A 21,900-nucleotide genomic window follows, 5' to 3' on the forward strand; every position below is an offset into this window, starting at 1 on the left:
AAATTTATTTATTCCAACCTATGTTACACACGAATACCTAACCTACTAAACTAAAAATATATTTTTATATGATGTAAGAATTTTAATGCACTATTGAATGCATTAAATTGAATAATTAGCATTTTCAAACAAAATAGAAATAACCAACACTTAATAACTAATTTTGAGTTGGTGAAACTCGATTTAATCATTTCATATTTATATTTGCATCCTTATCTTTAGTCACGTAGGGATTCATAATCGAATCCTCGTTCCTATTCATATAATTTAACTAAAATACATATTTATTCTCATTATTCGTTACTTTTAAAAATTGCATCATTTCCAATTCATTGTATATATTCATAATTAGTTAAATAATACATTTTTTCACTAACTACTAATAAAATATGAGATGGAGGACAATATACCCTCAAATATGGGAGTCTTTTATTGCGGTTTGTGTACAATCTACTGTTTCTCAAGTTTGTTAATAGTATCATTAACACTGATAGGATATTACCCACATTATAACTCAAAAAAACCCCCTAGTAGTTGTTCAAACCGTTATTATATAGTCTGACCCGTAAAACCCGTTACAATCCGGACCAACTAGTACCTGTTCAAACCCTATATATTGTAACCCGCAAAACCCATTACAATACAGACCAACGCTAATGCTAACGGTCTGGTTCGTGGTTCTCAATTTTACCATTTTTCAAGTTTTGGCTCTAGTTGTATTTTTTTTGTTGAAAATCTATCCAAATATACAAACCCAATATATGATGGGTGTTGATATATAATCGGTTTCGGATTTTGTTAATCAAGTTAGAGAGTGCGGGTTGGTTTTGGTAGTTAATTATGGTAATTAACGCGGATTCTTGGGTATTTACTAACACGCACGTCTACAATTTAGAGCCATTAGATCTCACTATTATTTACAGTTGGTGTCAGTTCTCAACCAGACGATGTCAAATAGACAAAAACTAACCAAAAAATATTTAAAAATAAAACATTGAGAAAATTATTGGTCGTTTTCATCTACCATGCATCATTGCACCCTAGTTATTAGAGGTGGGCAAATAGACCGGTTAATCGTACCGACCCGAAAATCGAACTGTAGCCGAATCGGTTTGAAGTCGATTATGTAGAAACTGATTTGGAATCCATTGAAACCATAGGTTCGGAACCGGTTTGTAATTTTATTCAGCAAAACCGATTCTAAACCGGTTAACCGAGCTGAAATCGACTAAAACCTGGCAAAAACCGGTCAAAACAAAACCAAATCTGATCAAAACAAAAACCGAAACCGATCGTAACCTGGTCAGAAAATTGGTTTCAACCCGAACCAAAACCGATCATAAACTAGTTTTGACTTTTGTTGACCAAACCAAACCGATTTTAAGTTTTAAACCGGTTTAAACACCTCTACTGGCTATACTTTCTTCTCTAACCAAAAAGGACCACAAACAACCTATTCATAATATGCATACATATATACACACCCTTCACAGTTCACACGCTTACACTTTACACATAGTAGCTGCCATCACACGTGTCACACCCCGGTCCAGGGCCTGGGCATGACTATCGGAGTTGGTACCTATTTTGTAAATATATCAGAGTAGCGGGTTCATTTTATCGGAAGTTTTATATTTTTAAAATATTAATTTACATTTACAAAATTTCTTGGGAATTAAATACCCAAGTTTTTAGTTACAAAATAGTGTTATTATTATTATTACGAGGATTATATTTCAAATAGAGCCATCTAGAGCTTTCTTCTAACATCGTAACTCAAAATCCTTGTCTACCACTTAATTACCTGCATGGGTTGGAAAAACACATCAGCTATGTGCTAGTAAAACGTTGACTCGATAAAACAGTTTATAACAGTCGTTAAATACAAACATAGTTTTCTGTTTCACAAACTCAGCAGGAGCGCCTGTCATTCTCGGGATTTGTACAACTGCCCTACACACACAATTCAAAGGTTCCCCGATTACATAGCCCCTGTTCGGAGACAATCTTTCCCCTAGGCTATGTGACCCTGTTGGAGAACTGGTTATGACTGAGTTGGTTTTGTATGCCAATTATCAGTTATTTATGGATTCAGACACATGTGTATTCGGTCTGAGTTGCTTTTTATTATCTATTTTGTACTGTAACGTTTTTAGAGACAAGTAATCTCATGCAACATTTATCAGACTTTTTGCAATAAAAAAACTGTCTATTACAAGAGTAAAATCAGTTCAGACGGTAAAAGGTTTAACGTGTTCACCTGTTGTTGTCAGTTCGGTGATAATCAGAACCATTTTTCCTCAGTATGCTATTAACCTATATTTGTAATAGGTATGCATAAGTACCTAGATGGTGTTTCTTGATTAATCAGCAGACTTTAAGTCTGTTTCAATTCAGCAGACTCTTGGTCAGTTCAGCAGACTTTAAGTCTGATTCAGTTCAGCAGACTCGAGGTCTGATTAGCAGACTTTAAGCCTGACCTAACTTTAGTAGAGTTATAGTCGTTTTACGAAAATATACTTTAAATTTACATATGACGTTTGGTATAGCATGTTTTGGCCTAATAGAGTCTATCACGTTGGCAAACTTCTCCAGGTAAGTAAACGGGTCCCGCGGTTGATTGAGATTTATACGAATTACTTACCTTAGGCAAGAAGAGTCTACTAATGATATCCCCTTCAAGTTACTGCATGCCTGTCAAAATAATAGTTTTGATAACATTACTTCTCGTGAAAGTAACGTCATTATTTTGCTGAAACATTTATTTAGAAAATCAATTATGTTTAACGACTATACCCTTAACTAGGTTCTAATTAACTGTCTAATAAAATAACTAAAACATAATTCCTACCTTAGTCGGCTACTCGGGAATAAAAACTAGGAAAATCAGCAGCTCATCAGTTCGTGCTTTGCTTAATATCGCAACAGAGTGTTAGCAGCGTCTCGGATCCTCGTTTCTTCACGAAATCAAGCCCTCGAAACGTCGAAAAACCTTGACACGAATTTCTAAGTTAACTATGTGTAAATGAAGGTGTTTTGGTGTGAATTGGGCTGTACCCGCAGCTGCCCTATTTATAGCCAGATTTTAGCTTCCTTCGCATTGCGCGAACCGCCTTAGCGTCGCAATCCTTGCATGTCAATCTCGTGATGCCACGTGGTAGGACACGTGAATCAGATTACTTAGCCATGTTTCACGTCGCGCGAAGTATCTCTTCGCGTCGCACGAAGAAACAACATTCTTGAATTGTGTGCCAGCCACTTCGCGTGGCGCGAATATACCAGAATTTTCATTTCAGTCCCTTAACTTTCATATTTAACATTTTTAGCACAAAATAAATCGGGGTATTTTCACGGTGTCACAACACTTTGTCACACCCCGAAAACTTAACTTAGCTTAATTTAGCTTAGTTTAGCAGCGGAATACTTAATTACGACGTTTCGGGCGGTGACAAACGCTGATAGCCACACGATATTTAAACACACACATATCCATAAATATACAAGTTGGACATTTATTAATTTAAACCAAAGTTTAAGTTATCAGATTACATATTATTCAACATTTTATATCCAACTGGTGGGAAGTGGGAACATCCCTATTTTTCCCCAAGCCTCCTTCACGAAGTTCCCTGTTTTCCTTTACCTGAAAACACGTTTAAAATATACGTCAACATAATGGTTGGTGAGTTCTCAATTTAATAAAAACTTTACCAATTATTATTTATCGGCTTATGCCACTTGGTCCACACGTGACCAACATTCTCAATTTATTGCCTTGCCTTTAATTGGCCAAGGTCCACTTTCATTTTTACACACGAAAATTATTCAAGTCTTTCACACTGGTCCTCGTGTTACCACGAGAGACCATTTGGCCCCCCTTTCGCTATAGAAGCGAAAGTGCATAAAATTCAACATTTTATTTAACAAGTGTGATAGTTATAGACTAGCTAGGAATATAAAAAATGTATGACTCCCTTAAATCTATAATCAAAGCGTACAATAATCGAAATATTTATCACTTACCCCACCAGCGCGACCGGTGATGATAGGGCGTCACCCTGATAGATCTATCAATATTTCTATGCCTGTTTAACAGTTAATGATTATAAGGCTGTGGAATTGTTCCCGATTTTTACCCACGACAGCCCGACCATATTGGTCAAATTTAAAGTCATTCCAATACCACAGTTGTCAAGATAAAATGTGTTTTGACCCAAACGTGTTTTCCCTCAAAACATTTATAAAATCATTTAAATGTGTTAGAACAGTGGGGATTTATGAGAAACTCACCTCGACTGTTATATTGTCGGTTTTGTCCCCTTCTAGTGTCCTATTCATTTAGTACACGTTTTTAATAATTTATTTCCCATAAAGTTCTTAAGTTGTTCTTCCAACTTAAGTGTTCACACTAGCTCTTTAGTTTTAACAAGTTTTACTTATTTAAAGTTTTTAGTTTATTTATTATCACTCAAGCACACATCACAAGTATTTATAAGTGTTCACATATATATATATATATATGTGTGTGTGTGTGTGTGAAAATATACATACATATATACTTAGCATTAATTTTTGTACATAAGATATTTAAGCAAAGTTTCCTCAAAATTGTTTAGTAAATATTTATATAATATTTTATGTTTAAATATGATGGAATTACCTTTTTATTCTACTTATTTAATCAAGTCTTTTCAACACTTATAATTCTTCATGTTTTAAAGGATGTTTTACCGATTTAGCCGGTTTTTCGTTAAACGTTAATTCGGTTAATGTTTTTATTATGTTTTAATCTTTTTAAGCAAAACCTTAATCTTCATGGTTAGAGTATATATATTACAAGTTAGCTTGTAAAAATGTATTTTTGTCGGTTTTGTTCAATTATTAGCAAAATGAGCGTTTTTCGCGTCGTCTTTCGCAGCGCGAATCGCTTATTGCTAAGCCTTACCATCTTGGCCTTATTACACTTGATATGATATGTAATATATATAAGATTTTGGGTTTTTGGGGCTTTTTTGTTTCAACTCATAAAATCCTTGTCGGTTTACATTAAACAACCGATTTTTCGACTAGTTAAGCAGCCGATACTCGTTTTGACCCAAATAAAGCATGTAAATCATATTTTATACTAAATCTCATTTTTATAACATATAAATATTTACAAATTTCCAGATTTATAATTTTTATTTATATTTATATTTTCATTAATTATAAACATGCATTAACTTTTTTCTTAACATTCCTTTTGTTATGCATTTAAACCTATATTTAAAATATCTTTTTCCAATGATTTAAAACATTTAATATTCTTAAAAATTCAGATTTCATTCTTCTTATATTTATTATATTTTTTTTTTCAAAAATCCTTATTATTCAATATTACATGTATAATGCATGTTAGTAAGTCAAGATGTTGTATGACATACATAACATGAATATATTATGTGTTTTAATATGAACCTAAGTGACTCTTGTATTAGTCATGTAACATTAGTTCATCTTTAGATTAATGTTCTTGTTATAATACCTTATGCATGCAAACTAGTCACAATTTAATCATAATTTAGTCAAGATACATACATGCATGCAATACATATACACATTGATAAACATACATGCATACTCTTTCTCTACCTCACGGCTCTCTCTCTATATCCTAATCCCTATTCCATTTTTAGTTCCATTTTCAAGTCCTTTATGCCATTAAATCACTAAACCGAGTTTAATGAAGATGAAAATGGATTGGTATGCATGTGTGTTTGCATGTACATGTGGGTTTCGGGTTCCACATACACACACAAACACCCACGGTTTCATGCACACACATACTCTAGGGTTTTAAATCTTCCATTTTCACTTAGGTTTATGGTTTAGTAGCTTGTGTGAACCCTTTCAAGATGCAAGAACAATGTTTTGCATCCAAATCTTGAAGAACAAGGTTAGGGTTCGGATTTTTTACCTTAGGGTTTAGAAGAGAGATGAAAGAGAGTAATCTTGGCGGCTCTAAGGGGTTGTTTATGCTTCCATCCTTCCTACTTTGCTCCTAATCCATATTCTTGAGTTTAAACTTAGGGTTTTTGTTGTAATATTGATGGTGTAGTGCAAGAGAGAAAGAGAGAAGTGTGTGTGGGTGTGGGTTCGGCCGAGAGAGAGGGAGAGGGAGGAGGAGTGGGTGGTGGTTTGTGTTGGGGAGTGGAGGTATGGGGAAATGGTAGTATGATAAATAGGGGAAGTAATGTAACACTTGGCATGATTTTATGTGTATAGGTTACATGGAAAACTCCCATGCTTCCAACATCTCAAAGCTAGGTCTTAGATGGTGGTGGTGTGGATGGCTAGGGGGGTTGGTATATTATTTTTTTTTATTATTAAATAAGTTATAAAGTTTTGTATTTTAACCATACTTTGTTATAATTAATAATTTTTAACTAGTTAGGCTTATTTATATGCAAAACCGATTACATATTCGAATTCCTCATAAAATTAGCTTCAAAACCATATAAAGATGTAAATTCTTGGAGTTGGTTGGTTTCAGGTCCTTACGGTGGTCGGGTACCGGCTTTTGTTCACTTACTGTTCCGTCTTTGTGAACCGAACCTTCTAGAATTATGCTTATGTCCTAACATTAATATTTTCTCTTTACTTATATTATTTTAAGTCATTCCCGACCCTTGGGAATTTACTTGGATTATTAGCCTAACCCGGGTTGCTGCCCGTGCCTCACTTACACAGTATTCGCTATACGCCAAAAAGGAACTTTTTAGACATATTAAAATATAACACACATATATTTGGAGTTCTTGGACTAAAATATTGATGTTATTATTGTTCATAATATTGCATTACAAGGTGAATCCTTATTACATTAGTGCTTAATTAGACTTAGAAAGACCGGGTATCACACGTGTGCCACCTTCTCTCCTCTTTTATATATATATATATATATATATATGGGAGGGATATTTTGAAAACCATGTTAAGTTTTAAGAACTTAAAAACTTAATTCTTGGCCACACATTTAATTAAATGGATTGGATTATGTGGTTGAAATTAAATCTAATTAAAAAGTCGAAGTATGAGAGAGAATAAAGATATAAGTGAATAAGTGATTACACTAATTTTTACGTCCGTTACACATATGTAAAAAGTCAAGTCGGTGCGTAAAAAATTCTGTAATTTTTTTGCGTATATGTAACCTACATATATTACGCATGTATAAAAAAAATTCAAAAAAAAAATTGTTATATTGAGTTTTTTCGAGTTATTAAAACTAAAAGTGGTTCTCATTTGAAATCTCCCATATACATATACACACACGTACACACATGCATGATCACACACTACCTCTCTTTAGGGTATGTAAGAAACGATGGATGTTGAGAGAGTGTGCTGTATGCGTGGCGACATGGGCTTTACTGATAAGAATGACATGTCACCACCGCTTCCAACACTGGTATATATGTCTCTCTCACAGACGTATGCACGTAGTACGTATTAGGGTTTATTATATATATCTCAAATCTTGAGTTAAAGTGTTGTAAATCTTTAACACACACAACAACCACAAATTTTTTTAATTTTTTAAGTTTTCTTTAAACAACAGCTTTTATTAAAACGGCAAACTAGTAGAGCAACAAACCACAAAACAAATTTAAAGTTGAAATTACACCAATCATTTAACGAAGAGATTTAAACAAAGATTTATTTTTAATCTAAAAAAACCCTAAAGACTTGACACCAATTAATTTATAATTTTAGTCTCCGTTGTAACATTGTTTTTTTTTAAATAGTCTCATCATTTCTTATCTTTCAAATGTACCAAGAAGTCGTCATAAATATTTTATTAATTAGTTCTTTACATATAAAAATAAATTTTCTTTGTTATTAAGATTTATTTGTGTTCTTGTAAAGAAATAATTTAAACTATTAAACCACAGTTGTTAGTTGTTACGTAATTCTTGCAATCTTATTTTCATGAGGAATGAGATCATACTAGTTGAATTTATTATTTTGTACATGAGCTTTAAATTATAGGTGACATTTTACAATGTAGCCTTATTCGTTTGTATCTAAGTAATCTCTCATACTCGATTAACTATATGTAGGTATTGTAGTAATTACTATAGCGAATCATCAGAGCTAACGGAGGTAGGTTTGTGACTGGTGCCAAATAGTTGACATATTTGAAACAAAACAAAAAAACAAAAAACAAAATAAACACGGGCATTCGTTATTGTACCAAAAGTAAACATAAAAAATAATTTCGTTATTGGCTAGATTTGTTATGGTACCGAAACTAAATAAACAATAACACGGGTGTTGCGGCGACAAAGCGCTACGTTTTTAGTTGGTATCGCTTAAATTTGTTGCAATTCCAGAACTAAATCTAAACCTCAATTTCCTCAAATTATCATACTTAAAAAAAACCTTTAAAAAAAATCTAGATTGAAAGGGCTTTAAAAAAACGTAATATCAAGACACACCAAAATTAAAAGAATAAATAGAAAAAAAACAAAAAAAAAAAAAAACCCCACCAAAATTAAAAGAATAAATAGATAAAAAAATAAATGATGCATAAGAATATGCAAGGGATTCGAACTCTGACAAGTTAACACCATCACCAGCAAATTTGTTTAAATGATGAAATCAAAATCATAAAACAGTTGATTTTTAAAAAGGAGTTGTGGCATATGTTGATCTTTTATCTATATATAAAATAAGTAATAACGATTGTTGAGCATTGGGATTAGCTCGGTACTGTACCGGTACTGAAAATACCAATTCCGAAAATCACAAAATCTTGGTATCAGTATCGAATATTCGGTTCGGTACCGGTATTGAAGGTAACAATTCGGGAAATATCAGCATCGTACCGTACTGTACCGGTACCGTACCGATCCCGAAACTCAAAACTTAGATACCGATAGTACCAAATCGGTACCGGTACTGGTATAGTACGGATACCAATCGCACTAGTACCGAATTTATTCATCCCTAGTTGAGCAGCATAATGTACGTAGCTTGAGTCACTCGCGTACAGAGAACGCTTGGGAAAGCCTGTACGAAACCGAATCTATTGTAAGTAAGATGAGCCATAGCCGAAGTAAGCTCATAATTTAACCAGTTAACTCGACTATTACCTGGCTCATTAGCTCCGTCATTTATGTTAAAGTTCTAACTTAGATACATACGAATTATAACCTGAAATTATAATCTAACTGTAAAGTATATGAATTATAAATTCACTACTAACAAACTCAAAACTTAATAATAATAATAATAATAATAATAATAAACCACTCAAAATTTTGACGAGCCAAGTAGTTAGCATTTCATCTAATTAAAATAAATGAACCAAGCATGAACCTACCGGTGGCGGATCCAGAACATTATTTCAGGGGTAGCGGATTTTTTTTTTTACTACGATGTGTTCTTGAAGAGGTTGTCAGTGCAAGTTTTTTATAATCCGTTAGTCGATGCTTTTGGTTTTCAAACATGGGTGCGACAACACGATTTTAAAACAGTGACTAAGGAGAAGTAGAATAACGAGCATGTCAGTCTTGGATTCTTAGGAAAGAAGATATTGCAGTTTGTATACGAAGGTTAGTCGATTTCTTAATTTAAAAGCAGTATACACAAAATTAAACGAAAGATATTTAATTGCTTATAATTATATATATAAATAAAACCATGAACATGATGAATATTAATAAATTTATAAAAATGTTAATTTCTTATAACTTGATTTGATGTGATATAACAAATGATGGTAATAAATATAAATCAGATTAAAGAAAGTGTTTTCATAAGATTTTTAATTTAAAATAATAGCACACTTTAGTTCAAATTTTTGTATTTGAAAATAAAATGTTAAGAGTTTCAGTTACTAAAATTAATCATCATATTTTTATGAAACATAAGTCATAGAGCCTTAAGTTCGTCATTATCCTAATTTCCATGTAACGCCAAGACAATAAAACATGGTTAAAGATGATGAGAAGATCTCAAATTCGTCTATATATGATACTAAATATCTTTGGAGCAATATGTATGCAAATAAATTATTATTATTATTATTATTATTATAAAAAAGTAAATTAACAATGACCATGCAAATAAATTATAAAGTTACCTTTGAAGCAATAGCCATACAAGAAACTAAAAGGGTGTATTATATAAATTTCTTTTAAATACTTTGGGACCAAATAAATTATAAAGTAAAATCTGATGGGCTCAAATGAAACAAAGGAAATTAATTCCTTATAAGGTATAGCACGTGAGCTACACTTCTGCTTCATCTTTTTCGCCGGGCTGCCTTCTAAGTTCAAATGCATTCCGAGTTATATTTTTCGGTCCATCTTCTTCGCTAAACTCAGGGGAAACATGTTGGAAAAACGACCACCTAGCCACGAACGGTAAACAAAAATTGCGGAATTAATCTTCATTTGGCTAAACCTTTTCCCGACCCGAATAAATCAATGAAGATGCAAACAAATAGGGTATAATTTAAAAGTAAAAGTGACACGAAAATTTTAGTGTGGAAAACCTCTCAAGACGAGAGTAAAAACCACGGGACTACTAAAGCCGCTTCAAATCCACTATCACCAATAATGAGCAATACAAAATCTTCTCTAGGTAAAACTAGAGGCATACACAAATCATCATATACTTGGTACAAACAATCTTCAAGTATATGGAACCAAATACAAAAGAGTAAACGAGTAAGAGGAATCACCAACAAGAGAATGAATCGATCTCTAGTACGTCTTTTATCTTCAAAAATAACACCAAAAACCTTGAAGCACCCTTTCTTCTCTTTGTAATCTTCTTTCGAAAGTAGCAGAAGAGAAAACCAGAAAAAAAAACCTCAATTCTTTTGTGTGTCGGCTGAATTACAACACCAAGACCTTTTATATTTGTGTAAATCTTGGAGCCCAAGGAAAAACAACACAATAATTAATTGTGTGATTACGAGGCCCAAAGCCCACCAAAAAATCAAAGAACTAATTTGAGTTTTTTTTTCTTTTTGTCTATATTTGGTGGAGCAACAATGACCGAAAGCATATTATGTATTTTACCTTTTTTTTTCTTTTCTTCTGTTACACAAAATAATAATGATAATAATAGTAACAACCCATGTAATATATAATTGTTAGGTTTTCTCATGGGCAAAAAAATACCCCAACAAATCTCCTTCTTTTTTGTCTATAAGAAAGAACTCACCATCCCGGCGAGCGAGTAACATATCTTCAATTTCTCTCTTGCCAATGCTTTGGTCAACATATCGGAACAATTATCATCGGTCTGAACTTTATCAAGCTCAAACAACTTGTCTTCAATACCATCTCTAATCCAATGATACATCACATCAATATGTTTTGTTCTTCTATGATACATAGAATTCTTAGCAAGGTGAATAGCACTTTGATTATCACAAAGAACCACGTAGCGCTGTTGTATAAAGCTAAGCTCTTGCATAAATCTTTTCAACCACAATAATTCTTTGCATGCTTCTGTTGCTGCCATATACTCTGCCTCGGTAGTAGACAAAGCAACACACTTTTGAAGTTTTGACTGCCATGACACGGCCCCCCTGCAAATAACATCAAATATCCAGAAGTGGATTTCATGTTGTCCTTATTTCCTGCCATATCAGAATCTGTGTAACCAACAAGCATCGGCTCCCCATTTCCAAATGTTATACCCAATTTGGAAGTACCTCGTAAATATCTAAGGATCCACTTAACTGCTTCCCAATGCTTCTTACCCGGATTTGACAAGAACCGACTAACAACACCTACTGCATGGGCAATATCAGGCCGTGTACATACCATTGCATACATCAAGGTTCCAACCGCTGATGCATATGGAACACCTTCCATCTCTTCAATCTCTTTCTCAGAAGCAGGGCAATCTTTTTCAGCTAACTTAAAGTTGGGGGTAAGAGGTGTACTAACCACATTAACTTTAGACATCTTGAATCTGCTAAGCACCTTTTCAATGTATTGCTCTTGTGACATGTGTAACTTCTTTGAAGCTCTATCTCTAGTAATCCGAATGCCAAGAATATTCTTAGCTGGCCCCAAGTCTTTCATAAAAACGACTTGCTTAACTCTTTCTTCAACTGAACAATTCTTTCTACATTCTTGCCAACAATCAACATATCATCAACATAAAGCAATAATATTATGAAATCATCATCACCAAACCTCTTGAAGAAAACACAGTGATCAGACACAGTCTTTCGGTAGCCTTGCTTCCCTATAACTGACTCAAACTTCTTGTCTCGGCGATTGCTTCAACCCATAAAGACTTTTTCTGAAGTTTACAAAATAATCTTCTTTACCCTTAACCTGAAAACCTTCAGGTTGCTCCATATAGATCTCTTTATTTAGATCACCATGAAGGAAAGCTGTCTTGACATCCTTTTGCTCAACCTCAAGATCAAGACTAGCAGCTAAACCAAGAATCACTTTAATAGAACACATCTTCACAACTGGAGAAAAAATGTCATCAAAATCAATACCCTTTCTTTGACTGAACCCTTTGACCACCAATCTTGCCTTATACCTAGGCCGCAAGGTATGCTCTTCAGTCTTCACTTTGTAAACCCACTTGTTCTTCAAAGCTCTTTTGCCCTTAGGCAACTTCACTAACTCAAAGGTATTGTTCTCATACAAGGAATCCATCTCATCTTGCATGGCTTCAACCCACTCTCTTTTATGCTTATCTTCCATGACCTCTTTGTAATACTCGGGTTCTCCCCTATCGGTGAGTAAGACGAACTCACCAGTCGAATAACGAGTAGAAGGTTGACGGCCTCTAGTAGACCGCCTGAGTGGGACAAATGCAGTGTAACATCCGTTACTTTTCAATTCCGAAAAACCCGACCCGTTTCAAAATTTTGATATAATTCGATCGGCATTAATGAAGGTATTGAATTTCATGTCATTTGTAACTCATGTTTAAGATTTTATTGTTATGATGTTTACGATGTTACGGAACCGACCGTAAACTCTTTTTCATGTATTTTATCCCCAAAATTTATTTGATCAAAGTCCATTTATTTAAACTTCTCAAAAATCAAACTTTCTTTCATTTGACTCTTTTTTAAGATACTTCATGAACCTAGACATGTCTCCAACATCAATTCATCATTTGACTCATTCATTGAGTCAATTCCATAATTTTCTCCATAAGACTAGCCTTATGACTAGCCATCAATTTAATTCGTTTTAACCTTGTTTTTAACGATACTTAGCCTATATATACTAGCCTCTACTTCTATAAATCTTGCATCACAACCCATTTCACTCCCAATTATGTTCTAGCTCTCTAATTTGTGCAAAGTCCAAGTTTGACCAAGGAAAGTCAAACCGCCCAAGTTCAAGTTTATTCTCTTTTTGTCTTGTGTTCACTCCTCGGGTTCGTATGTTGATTTTTCTGTGATTTTAGTTTGTTTAGGATATTATGCGATACTAAAAATATTTCTATCGGCATTCGTCTGACTAAAAACGAACTCAACTCGCTTATGTTTATTTTGGACAAAGTTTGGTTATTTTTCTACATTTGAAACATAAACTACTAAAGTTCTAACCAATGAATAATATTTTTACCATGACGGAAACGAAGCCGACATAAAAATGGATTCGGGTCCGACTGTAAACGAACCACTCACTTAAACCGTTTTCTTACTCTTTAGGCCTTTCTAACTTTCTTGAATGGCCGAACTCATAAAAATTGATTAATAAATATCGCAACCCAAATTCTTAATAAATTTTACCAACTTGGGTATTTTTAAGTCAAAAACATTACTAAATCAATTATAAAGGGAAAAATATATTTTTCGTTATAAACTCTAAAAATCCAAACTTTGAACAAAACCTATCGCCGCCTTTGATGTTTTATTTCATGTCCATTATTTTGAATTTAGAATTTATTTCGTAGGACCGTTTGCTGAACCGAACTTGTCCGGTTTATCTCGCTTAAATGCTTACTTTGCTTCACTCGCTTACTTTAACAAGTGATTTTTCATAACCCCCTTTTTCATCTTTTAACGTTTTGGGGTGTAGCACGTCTAAACTTGGTTTTCTTGTGTCAAACTAAAATTCACATGCGTGTCTTGTATGTATTTGTTTTGTATCATATTGCTTGTAAACTATATGATTATGTGCTAGTTGTTTACTGTTTTTGTTGGTGGAGACTCATACTCACAGTGGGAGGGTCCGATGGGACGTACCTGCGCCGTCCATTTGTTAATGGTGGTATCATACACATACTCATAGTGGGAGGTTCCGAGGGGACGTACTTGCGCCGTCCATTTTTAAATGGCGGTATCATTATCATTATTCTATACTCCAAGTAGCTCGGTGAACGGGGGTTCCTTAGTAGATTTGACTTATGTCAAGCGAACGGGAATATCATGTATTTACTTTTCTTTTGCTTTATGATTAAGACGATACATCTTGACTTGTGAATTTTACACTTTTCGTACTATATACTACGCAAAACTTTATGAATTCTCACCAACATTATTGTTGACAAAATATATTGTTTTAAACGTGCTGTAGGTTGAAGTTTAAGGATTGAAGACTAGATTAGTTGGACCATTAGGTTATTACAAACATATCATAATGAAATTCAAAGTTATTGTATAGTTATTTGATTTATGCCAAATTATGTACTTATGATTTAATAAAATTAAGTAATTATATTTGTCACATTAATAGTGTCATGAGCTTGTGAGCAATCTGTACGTACCACCCCGACATATTCCGCCCAAGGTCGGGGTGTTACAGATTGGTATCAGAGCCGAATGACTATAAGATAGGTGGTTAGACGTAATGACCTAGAATAGTTATAAGTATATTTTAAGGTCCATGATATATATATACTCTGTGTTATGTGCCCGCTTTTATGAATTGTTTGCATGCTCGTTACATGTAGTTATATTATTTCATTATATTGCGTGTACACAAATTCACACTCGAAACTCTAAGGCTTATGCCTAAAACGAATATTTTCAAATAATTTTCAATCGATTTTATTTCGGTTTTCCGATATTTCCTCTTCATAAGAATATGGTTACACTCCTAAGGTTGTCACACAAGTCATAGTGGTTCATGCGACATTTGACTCTTACCCTCAATGTTTTACAATGTGTTTTAACTAAAAGTCTGACAAGTCGTGGTGATACATGAATAACCAGCTTTTGGTTCGATTTGATTTCGCATTTTAATTTATTTGTTTTAACTAAAAGTCTGACAAGTCGTGGTGATACACGAATAACCAGCTTTTGGTTCGTTTTGATTACATATTTTTTTATTATTTTTATTGGAACATACAAGTTATGATGATTTATACAACGTGTGATTTCGAAGACTCAATTTTTTATATCACGGTTTTGAAAACTCATTGGGTTATGTGAATGGTCGAGTTTTAATTCATTGTCGAGTTTCAACCCGTTTTCTTTATTTATAAATTCAATTGATATTATAATTTAAAAATTCGAAATGTCATGGTGATGCATGACAATATAAATTCAATTGATATTATAACCCGCTTTTATAAATTCAATTGTCGAGTTTTTGCATGACAACTATGTTAATTTTGGGCAAAATTCCCGGGTTTTGGGAACTTATTTTATTATTCATGTTTTCCGCTGAATTATACTCTGAATTCTTATTTTAATGAAATGAATCATTTTTATGTTTAACTATTTTACAAGAGTTTTCTACGATTATCAACTGTGGGGTTCCCGGGGGTTCGGGGCCTTACAAGTTGGTATCAGAGCCTTGGTTCGAGGGATCCGAGCATCCCCGAATGCTTGGACTCGAACTGTAAGAAAAGAGACCGGTATGCCTACCGCAAGTAGCTGCACGCCAACAGGTAACTTTAGATTATTAGTCATTCCTTTAAGTTTAAAAGTTTCCAGCATGTGATTAACTGTTTAAGTGTTAGATAGAAGGCCAATGTGGATAGGGGTAGGGGTGATTAGGACGGGCGGGTAAAGTAAACGACTAGTTACACTTTATCAATGTCATTAGCAGTTTACCCTTACCTTACATGTTCTAAATGCCACTTGTACCTGACCATATTAAAATTCTGTCTTTGTAGGGATAAGTCATGGTTAATACTCGAGCAGCTAAGAGAGGTGGTTCTAGTGTTCGTGGTCGTGGTCGTAAGCCACGTGCCGAAGCCGAGAGTGAGATTCCTACTTCCCAGCAGGACACCCCGATTCACGAGGAGGGGGATAACCCCGCCTTAGATCCTGCTATGTGCACGGCTATCACGGATGAGGTTTATCAGGTGCTCCATAGCGCCATTCCTGAGGTCGTTGCTGAGGCCGTCAGGGCCATGGAGAAGTCACTGGTTGGTAAAGGTTCGGATAGGAGAATGAAGGGTACGGAGGTACAGGTCGAAGAGGAAGAGGAAGTGTATGTGCCGAGTGGGGATGAAGATGAGGTGCGGACAGTTAGTGTATCGACCCGGGGTTGCTCGTATGGTGACTTTAAGAAGTGCGACCCCCCTTCTTTCGATAGTACTAAAGATGCATTGGCAGCACATCAGTGGGTGAGAGAGATGAAGGTTGTTCTAAGGGTTAGTAAGTGCAAGGGGGATGATATGGTGACTTATGCTACTGCCTAGTTTCGTTCCGAGGCACTATGTTGGTGGGATAACTTGGCGCAAGCTATGGGTGATCGTTCGATTAGGAGGACGACGTGGGATGAGTTGAAGAAATTGGTTCTCGATCAGTTTTGTCCTCCGCATGAATTGGATAAGATAGAGCAGGAATTATTGACCTTGGAGGCTGGTACTATGTCGCATCGGGGAGTATACCACCAAGTTTAACAAGATGGCTCGTTTATGTCCCGATTTGGTTACTCCCGAAACCAAGAGGATTAAGAAGTACGTGAAGGGGCTTCCGGTGGATATTCGTAGGGGTGTGTTGACTACCGACATGAACTCTTTTCACTCGGTGGTCACTCTAGCAGGTACGCTGTATGATCAGAGGGAGAAGTTACCGCCGCCCAAGAATAGGAAGGCATGGAACCCAAATTCGTACTGTAAGCGGCCCGGGGGAAGTAATTTTAATCCGTCTGAGAAAAGGGTAAAGACTAAGACTTCTGAGTTTAAAAGGGGTGCGGAGTTCGGTGATTGCAAGAAGTGCGGGAAGCCGCACAAGGGGGAATGTAGGATTGGGTCTGGCACTTGTTTTCGTTGTGATAAGGTAGGACACCCTCATTTCGAGTGTCCGAGATTGACCTGTTTCCGCTGTAAGGGTTCGGGTCACTTGTCATCAAACTGTCCTTCCGGTAAGGCGGGGGGGTCTGGGCAGGGGACTTCCTCGAGGGGGAAGATGGATGAGAAGCCGAAGGCCAGGGAGAGGGCCTTCAACATCTCCAAGAAGGAAGCAAAAGAGGATGCGGATGCCGTTTCAGGTACTTTTTCCTTATTTAGCTTTCATTCCACCGTTATAATTTCTTGTTCCTTTTAAATCGTATGAGTTAAGCAGTTGTATAATATCGTCCCAGGTACTTTCCTACTTGATGAGTTACATGCTTCAGTTTTATTTGATTCGGGTGCCAGTAGGAGTTTTGTGTCTACCGCTTTCTGTTCCTTGTTGAATAAATCACTCGAGCGCGTAGTCGACGGGTTTGAGGTTGAGGTCGCCGTAGGAAAATCCGTGTCCGTGTCTACGCCTATTCAGGGTTGTTCCGTGAATGAATAGGAGTCTCCTAAGTCTCCAACCGAAATCCGTAGTTTTCTGGGTTTGGCGGGATATACCGCTGCTTTATTCCCTATTTTTCAAAAATTGCTTCTTCTCTGACCAAGCTGACTAAGAAGAGTGTTAAGTTCGTTTGGGGTGCGGATCAGGAGGAGGCTTTTCTCGAGTTGAAGAACAGATTGACGCATGCCCCGATCTTAGTTTTACCTGATGGCACCGATGATTTGGTAGTTTTACCTGATGGCTCGCGAATGTTGATGCTTAGATCATTTGTGGTCAGAAACTCGTTCGTCTAAGGGCCCCGGATGGGACTCGAATTACGGTCTTCGGTGATCGGAATGTTGCGACGCCACATATTATATCCATGCTTAAGGCGGGAAAGTTGATGCAGCGGGGGTGCGGGGCGTATCTGGCGTTTGCTATGAATGTGAGTACCGAGGTGGCTACCGTCGGTGATGTTCCTATTGTTCGGGATTTCTAGGATGTATTTCCAGATGATTTGTCAGATATGCCGCCGGATCGCGAGGTCGAGTTCTAGATAGACCTTGTACCGGGCGCTAAGCCCGTTGCCCGAGCTCCCTACCGCCTAGCACCGAATGAAATGAAGGAACTATTGGCTTAGTTGGAAGACTTGCTCGATAAGGGCTTTATTCGACCGAGCATCTAGCCTTGGGGTGCCCCGGTCTTGTTCGTTAAGAAGAAGGACGGTAGCATGCGAATGTGCATTGACTACCGTCAGTTGAATAAGCTCACTGTTAAAAATCGGTACCCGCTCCCGAGGATCGACGACTTATTTGATCAACTCCAAGGGGCCAATTGGTTCTCGAAGATCGACCTTAGGTCCGGGTATCATCAGCTGAAGATTCGGGAGGAAGATATTCCTAAGACTGCCTTCCGCACTCGTTATGGACATTACGAATTTCTGGTGATGTCTTTCGGTTTGACCAACGCACCGGCTGCATTCATGGATCTTATGAACCGGGTGTGTAGACCGATGCTCGATCGTTCGGTTATTTTGTTCATCGACGACATTCTTGTGTACTCTAAAAGTGAATCTGATCACGCCAGTCATCTCATGGAAGTGTTGGAGGCTCTGCGGAAGAACAAATTGTATGCGAAATTTTCTAAGTGTTCCTTCTGGTTATGTGAGGTTCAATTATTGGGCCATGTTATTAACCCGAGTGGTATTCTGGTTGACCCTGCAAAGGTGGAAGCCGTGAATGAATAGGAGTCTCCTAAGTCTCCAACCGAAATCCGTAGTTTTCTGGGTTTGGCGGGATATACCGCTGCTTTATTCCCTATTTTTCAAAAATTGCTTCTTCTCTGACCAAGCTGACTAAGAAGAGTGTTAAGTTCGTTTGGGGTGCGGATCAGGAGGAGGCTTTTCTCGAGTTGAAGAACAGATTGACGCATGCCCCGATCTTAGTTTTACCTGATGGCACCGATGATTTGGTAGTGTATTCTGATGCCTCTTATCAGGGGCTTGGGTGTGTTTTGATGCAGCGAGGGTGAGTCATCGCTTATGCCTCACGGCAGTTGAAGCCTCATGAGGCGAATTATCCTACCCACGATTTGGAGCTGGCGGCGGTGGTGTTTGCGCTTAAGTTGTGGAGACATTATTTGTACGGTGTTCCTTGCGTTATTTATACCGACCATAAGAGTTTAAAATACTTCTTTGAACAAAAGGAACTGAATATGCGCCAACGTCGATGGTTGGAGTTGATTAAGGACTATGATTTGGATATTATGTACCACCTCGGTAAGGCTAACGTGGTGGCCGACGCGTTGAGCCGAAAGGAGAGACCGAAGCCGATTCGTGTGAAATCCTACCAGCTTATTCTCAAACCCGACATTTTGAAACAAATAGCCAACGTCCAGAATGAAGCGTTGCAGGTGGAATGGATTATGTCAGAACGTGTTTGGGGTCAGGAGAAATTGTTGAAAGACGTCGGTGACGGGGTGAAATATAAGGATGGTCGTTTATGGGTACCGAGGTGTGGAGGATTCAGAGATAAAATCTTGGATGAGGCGCACAAGTCACGCTATTCCATTCATCCGGGCGCGACCAAGATGTACCAAGACTTGAAGAAAAATTATTGGTGGCCTGCGATGAAGTTTGAGGTGGCTCATACGTGAGTAAGTGTTTGACGTGTCTACAAGTTAAGGCCGAGCATCAGAAGCCAGTTGGGAAACTTCAGCCGTCGGAAATACCTGAGTGGAAATGGGAGCATCTTACTATGGATTTCGTGACTAAACTGCCTCGTACTCCTAGGGGCAATTATGACACCATTTGGGTAATCGTGGATAGACTGACCAAGAGCGCTCATTTCTTGCCGATTCGAGAGACTTTTAATTCTGAGCAACTGGCCGATGTGTTTATTCGTGAGATCGTCTCTAGGCACGGGGTGCCGGTATCTATTGTCTCGGATAGGGATACGCGTTTCACCTCCAGGTTTTGGAAAAGGTTTCACGAGAAGATGGGCACCAAACTCCTCATCAGTACTGCTTACCACCCGCAAACGGATGGTCAGTCCGAAAAGACCATTCAGACTCTCGAGGATATGTTGCGGGCTTGTGTTATCGACTTTAGTGGTAGTTGGGACCGTCACTTACCGTTGGTGGAGTTTTCGTATAATAACAGTTATCACGCCACGATTGGGATGCCACCGTTTGAGATGTTGTATGGTAGGAGGTGTAGGACTCCGGTCTGTTGGGGTTCCATTGGTCAAAAGCAGTTGGGTAGTTTAGAGGTGGTCGAGGCTACGACTGATAAGCTCGACAAGATTAAAGCATTTATGAAGGCCGTGCAGGATCGTCAGAAGTCTTATGCAGAAAAAAAGGCGAAGGCCTATTGTGTTTGAGGCTGGGGATCGGGTTATGTTAAAAGTTTCTCCCTGGAAGGGCATTATTCGTTTTCGTAATAGGGGGAAGCTCAGTCCGAGGTTTATTGGCTCGTTCCGTGTATTGGCCCGAGTCGGTGAGGTAGCATATAGGCTGGAATTTCTCGAGGAGCTCGCGGGGATTCATCCTACTTTTCACGTGTCCCATCTGAGGAAATGCTTAATGGATGAAGAGGGCCATGTGCCTCTCGATGACATTGAACTCGATAGTAATCTGAACTACGTTGAGCAACCGATTGCTATTCTTGACCGTCAGGAGAGGCGTTTGAGGAATAAGGTGGTTAGACAGGTGAAGGTACAATGGAAACACCGTAGGGGTTCCGAGGCCCCTTGGGAGACCGAAGACGTGATGATGAAGCATTATCCGCAGTTGTTCCTGTCGCATCGGGATTCGGGGACGAATCCCATTGTAAGGAGGGTGGACTTGTAACGCCCGTTAACTCCGGTTTCAAGAATTAAAGCTTGTAGAGTATGTATAAATCTCGGGACTTAACCGACGTTTCTCGGAAGCCTTTACGTCATCCCGGAACGTTAAAAAAAACCTAACTCTTCCTTCCATTTTGCCTTACACTTGGAGGGACTAGAGTGTAATATCTTATGTTATAACAAAATCTAACCCTAGCCCCCACCATTTCTGCGATCGGCAGGTAGGAGGTGACCCAAGACCCACGATTTCTTTTTTGCAGCCAATTCTAAGCCTTAGAACTTCAATTCAAGGTATGTACTACGATTCCCCAAGTCTTTTACACGTTAATTGATCCTTATATTGCGCGTATTGATCGAAAAACGTCTTGTTGCAGGCTAACCGGATGGCTGCCCAATTGAGCTTTTCCGGGGCTGTTTTGAGTGAGGTTTTCGCGTCAAAATCCCACTAGGTATGACATGTACATCATATTATAATTTCATGGCCATTGGAGGTGTTTAGGTCGGTCAATCGATTTTAGTTCGAAAACTAGGGTTTATCGGGTGTAGAATTGCAAATTGTTGAGTTTGATGCGTTAATTGATCGGATGACCGACCGAATCAGTTTGTTCGGCCCTAGGGGGTTTAAGGGCTGTGGAAAAATTATTTTTTTGATGCTCGGGGCTGTTGTGGTTAGTGCTTCGTCAATCGAGTCGGTGGTGCGCGAATTTTCGTTAAAACGTTAAAGTAAGAGTTGTAAAAAGGAACCGTCAACCCTATCAACTCGGGTGACATAATCTTGATGAATGAAAAGATTAGAATGGAATTTGGTCCATTCGGGGCTGATTCGTTTAACAAATGGTTTTAAGGTTT

Source organism: Bidens hawaiensis, unplaced genomic scaffold, assembly GCF_021521415.1.
Source record: "Bidens hawaiensis isolate Kalapana, Puna unplaced genomic scaffold, B.hawaiensis_p1.1 tig00019187_1, whole genome shotgun sequence".
NCBI classification, from domain to species: domain Eukaryota; kingdom Viridiplantae; phylum Streptophyta; class Magnoliopsida; order Asterales; family Asteraceae; genus Bidens; species Bidens hawaiensis.